We start from the raw sequence: 6,023 nt of genomic DNA, 5'->3' as shown, positions 1-6,023 counted from the left end.
TGTCCCAATTAGCATCGTGTCGCTTGAATCCTGTTTCCATATTTTCCATTCCACTCCCACATCCACTGCTCTGGTTCAGGCTTGACCACCCCCCAGCTTTCTGGGGCATTCAAGGGCCTTCCGTGTCTCCCACTTACATCCCATCTTCCAGATGGTCTCAGCGTTCTCCCTCTGATGGGATTTGACCTTATCATTCACCTGCTTGCTCTCCGCTGGCTGTCCAGCGGTCACGGGTGTGTCCACACTCCTCAGTGCGGCTCACGAAAGCTCTTCCCAGGCTGACCTCACCGTCCTTTCCAGTTCCATGTCCGGCCGTTCCTGGTTTGCCTCCAAAACTCCTGCTCCCTGAGCGTTGAGCAGTTTCTTTGTCGGGACCTTTGCTCGTGCTATTCCCTCTGCTTGTCTCCATGGGGAACTTGGACTCACTCTTTAAGGGCCCCACACAGAATGATCTACTTCTTCTTCTGGGCCTCATGGCACTTCACCATTGATTAGCTGTGTGACCTTAGGCAAAAATACTTAACCTCTCTGTGCCTCAGCTTTCTCGTCTGTAAAATTTGGATGCTATTACCTACCTCATTGGGGAGTTAGGAGGACTCTTAAATCAGTTAGATTTACAACGCATTGACAGCTGTGCCTGGCACAGCCCACACTCTGCACTCTGTCATACAAATCATTGCCTCAACTTTCCATCTTCAGTGGATCCACATCCCCCTTGGAAACAAGGAGCTTTCTGAGGGCAAGGGATCATTCCTATCTGTTTTTTCACTGGCTCACAGACATAGCAGGTGATCAATACAGGACTGGGATGGAATATTATGGATAAAATTATATGATGTCCGAGATTTTCCTTAAAACAGTCCAGGAGAATGGGAAGTGAGTGACAGGACAGATAAATAAAGATTAGATCATTGTTGAACTTGGTTGCTGAGGGCACTGGAATTCATTCGGTTATTCTATTTTTATACATGTTAGAAATTTTCCATAATACAAAGTTAATTAGCAGAAAGAGGAAAAATCTGTTAAGAATTAGTGAATCCGCCCTCGCTGCTTGGCTCGGTGGATAGAGCGTCAGCCTGCGGACTGAAGGGTCCCAGGTTCGATTCCAGTCAAGGGCACCTGCCCGGGTTACGGGTTGGATCCCCACTAGGAGGCGTGCAAGAGGCAGCCGATCAGTGGTTCTTTCTCATCATTGATGTTTCTATCTGTCCTTCCCTCTCCCTTCCTCTCTGAAATCAATAAAATATATTTTAAAAAAGAATTAGTTAAGCTAATACTGTCCATTTCTTTGATTCCTCTCCATTTTACTTCCTTTTTAGAATCTAGCTTCAAGTCCCCTTTCTGGAGCCAAGGAGAAAAGTGGGAGGACCGGACAGTCAGGACTCTTTGTCTTTCTGGGTATGGATGCTCTTTGCCCCGCTTCAGCTTAGAGCAAGAATTGCACGGACACGTACATTCGGAAAACGTTTTAGGCAACAGGTTGCTCTCTTACTTGAAATGAGATAGCTGTCATTCTGGGGCCACTTAAGAAACTTTTAAAAAAATGAATTAGTGCAGTCACCCAGGCGTCTTGGAGCCTAGTGTGACAATTGGTGAAGTCACTGCAGAAGGCCCACACTTCCTGATTTGCATTGCGCGCTGTCTGCTTGTCTGCTGCAGATGTGGCCTCTGGCAGGGGCAGTGCTATCAGGCGGCAGTCGTCCCGGTGTTGGCAGCAGGCTGACAGGTCTGGCTGCGGGAGACCCCGGGTCCTTACCGCTGTCCATCAAGCAGGGGCGAGGGCCACCTCCCCTGTCCAAAGGGGGCGGGGTGCTGGCACATCCTGTGTGGCTGTGTGAGGAGGGGCTTTCCTCCACTCTCCTGGAAAATCGCAGCGAACTGCTGTGCGCCTAGAAGAGGGAGTGTTCAGTGGGGATGGAAGGGAACTCACTGAGTGCCTGCTACGTGTTCGGAACTGGGCTAAATGCTCTGCCTACGTCTCTTCCTTTCATCCTCACAACTGTCAGGCATGTTTCATCCCTAAACTGCAGATGAGGACTGAGGCTCAGTCCTGCTCCTTCCTTCTAAGGCAGTGGTTCTCAACCTTCTGGCCCTTTAAATACAGTTCCTCATGTTGTGACCCAACCATGAAATTATTTTCGTTGCTTCTTCTTAACTGTAATGTTGCTACTGTGATGAATCGTAATGTAAATATCTGATGTGCAGGATGGTCTTAGGCGACCCCTGTGAAAGGGTCGTTCGACCTCCAAAGGGGTCGCGACCCACAGGTTGAGAACCGCTGTTCTAAGTAATGAATCTGGGATTAGAACTAGACCTGGTTTCAAAGCTCCAGTCCTTTCTACGGTGACTCCCACTGCTTTCCAGAGATTTCTGACATTCAGAGGCAGCACAGGGCTCTCTGCAGCATCGTGGGGGAGGGGAGGAAGGTAGAGCAGACGGGGCTTTGCATCCCCCCACTAGATTCCAGCACACCTGCTTCATTTTTCACTTCTTTTTCTTCCATCCCAACACTCACTAATATTTAGTGTGTGCCTGCAAGTGCCAGGCACTCTGCTTAGCAATTTACATCACTGTGCTATGTCATGCTTCTGACAGCCTAAGAAATGGATGGTGTCACAGCCCCTCATTTATCCACATGGAGTTTGGCCAGGAATTAACACCATGCAGGCTGACTCCAGACCCAGTACACCTGGACCCGCCAGACTATCCCGCAACCACCTCCCTCAGCTGTCCTTCCCTCCCACCCCTTCTTCTCCTTCCTCCTGCTCTTCCTTCCTCCCTGCCATTCATTCTAGGGACAAGAAACTGAAGCTGAATAAGACAGAGTTCTTCCCTAAGGAGTATCTTAGGGTCTGGAAGAAAGAATCATACACATAAAGGAAAATGTGACCAGAGGGACCTGTTACCCCGCCCAGAAGAGAGAGTCCAGAGGTGTTCAAAGACTTTCTGAGCTCACCCTGGAGGGCAGACCTGAGACTTGCCCACTGAACTTCCAATTCATAGTAACTTCTCCCCCTGCCCCCTCCCCCACCCCAGCTGTCTCCCAGGGCTGCGGTTGAGTGGCAGTCCCCTGAGCTCTCAAGGTGACCCTGACAGGACAATCACCGGTACTGTGGGCCACTTTCAGTCACCCGTTCTCCACTGGGGGTTTTGCCTGGTTTGTGCAGAACTGACAGGACAATCACCGGTACTGTGGGCCACTTTCAGTCACCCGTTCTGCACTCGGGGTTTTGCCTGGTTTGTGCAGAAACAGCTGCATGTTCTGTCCTGTCTTTTCAGTGACACAGTCCTCAGAATGCCAGGGCGGTCCTGGCTCCCCTTCTGCATAAATGTCACTACCGGCCACCGGGTGCTTTTCTGTTGAGGGCAGTTTTGCAGCTAATGGAGGCGCCGGTCCTTGTTTAAATAGCTTGTTTTGTTTTGAATCAGAGTTTTCCCATATTTCTTTTTTCTGACTCTCTCTTCTTGTCTGTCTTGAATGCCCGTGTTTCTAACAAGATATCTTTCCTAACGAGAGAAAAATGATCAGCGGTAAGGAAGGTAGCAGGCACCACAGGGCTTTCTCAATCAGTCACTCCTGGAGAGCAGGCCCATGGGGTCACACTGTGACTATACTTAGCATGTAGTTAGCACCAGGGTCACCGCCCCCCAGCTGTCCGGGGCAGGACAGAGTCTCCTGGGAGAAGAAGGCCCCAAGGGACCCCCTAGCTTTGCGGCCCTGGGAGTGGGACTGGCAAGCAGCACCTCTGCACCACGATTCAGGACTCTGCTTTGCAACCTCGAGTCTCACCTAACTGTTTAAGGGCAGTCCCTGCCCTCCAGTCCTGTCATCTGAAGTTGTCAAGGTTCCAGAGCCAACTCTGACTTAACAGGGCCATGTAGTCGCGTTACTGATCACCCGGCACCAGCAGAGACGAACACTAGACACCCAGGATTGCAGTGGGGAGAGACTGGCTGTTTCATTGTGAATGGCACTCCCCGCCCCCACTCCCCCACCCCCAGCCCCTGCCCAACCCTGCCCCCAAAGAGAACCTGAAGCTAATGCTCAAGAACCTGAACTTCCGGATGGTGTGTAGGTTAGAGATTACACAGGGCAAAATCACAAGACACTGTGGGTTGGGGGTTCTGTAGTCCAGGTCGTGCTGGGAGCTGATTGGTCGGAGGTGAGTAAGGGTCATAAATCACTTCTTCAGGTCCTGAGAAAGCTCTGAGGTCTGTCTGTTGTCCCTCTGTCTGGTCTCCTGGGAAAGTAGCCAGGGGCTCCTCCAGCTTAGGACTCAGGAGCTGAAACATAATTCTGGTTAAGACGTTATCTTTAGCCCGAAGGACTCAGTTGTGATCATTAGTCAGGTCAGGGCTACTGTCTTCTGCTGCCTCGGGGACTGCTGATCATGGGGGAAGGCTAGGTGTCTGAGAAGGAGCCAGAGAGAGAGAGAGGCAGAGAGAGAGAGGGAGAGGGAGAGCGAGGAGAAGCAGGGTGGGGAGATGGAGAAAGAAGTGATTTTTACAGCTAGGATTTAAAAGTTAATTTTTAATCAAAGTCATAAGGAACCTTGGTTTCAGTAGGAGTTCCCTTTCTACAGTAAGAAGATTCTAGAAGACATCTGCCTCCCTGAACCTGACGTCAGAGAGGAACTTACTAGGTCAGAGTCATGGGCTTCTGTATCCCAGGTGCCTGCTAAGGCCGGCCCCACCCTAAGCATTCTCAAGCCTTGTCCCTGGCCCTGCCACTGCCAACCCTTCCCCTGCCACAGCCCTTCAGGATGCCCCCGGAAACCCTGTACAGCACAGTGATGGCCATTCTCCTCGGCAGGACTCTTTTTTTAGAGAGGAAAACATTGGTCTTTTCCAAGCTAACTCTTCCTGAGGGAGGCATGGCTAAGTCAGAATGGATTCATGCATTTCCGCTCAACTTGTTCAGAGAAGATGGCGGATTGGGGGGATGGGTTTCATCACAGTCCTCCTTGAACCACCTGTGGCTCTGCTAACTCTTAGTGGGGGCTCCCAGTTCCTGGCAGACAGAGCCTTCACTGAAATGGGAAGTAAGTATAAGGAAGGCCGAGACAGGGCCTCTTTTAGGTTCTGTTATAACCGCTGTTGGTCCTGTGTGGACCCCTGTGGAGGCCTGTAATACTGAAAACAGCTTTGTCTTGTCAGCATTCCATCAATCTCCTATTTTCAGCCAAAGAACAGACATCCTAACAGAGCGAGTTACCAAAGGCAGTTGCTGTTTACTCACCTTCCAGAGGAGAGAACAGGGGAAAGGGAGCTGATGTCCCAGCACAAAGCCCGAGGCTCTGTTTACTGAGATAACAAGCTGTCCCTGAGCATGGGGGAAGGCTCGGGCACGGAGTCATTCACTTACCTCATCTCTCTTCTAAATTCAGGATTGTGCCCGTGCTTAGGAGGTGCTCAGTAAATATCATTTGAGTGGACTAATGCATAAACGTCTGCTGGTTCTAATACAGTCAGTACTAATAAGCACTATTGAGTGGTATCCCCTGAAGATGAACTAAAAGAACCTAACAAAGTGATGACATAATTCATTTTGTTCCCCTCTCATCTATGAGGGATCTGCAAGAAGTTAAGTAACTTGCCCAAGGACACAGAGCTTGGAAGTGGCAGAGTCAGGATTTGAACCGGGGTCTGTCCATTTGCACACTCCGCTGAGTTAGGTGCACATCACAGCCAAAGCTGTGGAAACACGAAGGGAGTCACTGCTTACTCCGCCTGGTGGAATTAGAACAGGCTTCACAGAGGAAATACTGTGGTTTGTGATTTGAGTACAGAGATTTGTTCTGCAACGTGGACAGAAGAGCTCTCAAGTCAGACAACACTGCACATGCAAAGGCAGAGTGTGGTTAGGCAAAAGCGAGACTGTGTAGCTGGGCTGTGGGAAAGAGGTCCCAGGTCCAGTGGGTAAGAGGGTGGGGAAGATGCGCTCAGCGGGGTGAGCTGGAGGCAGAGTGTAGAGGAGGCAGGATTCTATCAGGGTAGGGCAGCTTCCAGAGAACCCCATAATA

Source organism: Myotis myotis, unplaced genomic scaffold (assembly GCF_014108235.1).
Source record: "Myotis myotis isolate mMyoMyo1 unplaced genomic scaffold, mMyoMyo1.p scaffold_m19_p_16, whole genome shotgun sequence".
Lineage (NCBI taxonomy): Eukaryota > Metazoa > Chordata > Mammalia > Chiroptera > Vespertilionidae > Myotis > Myotis myotis.
This window is presented reverse-complemented; position numbering follows the sequence as displayed.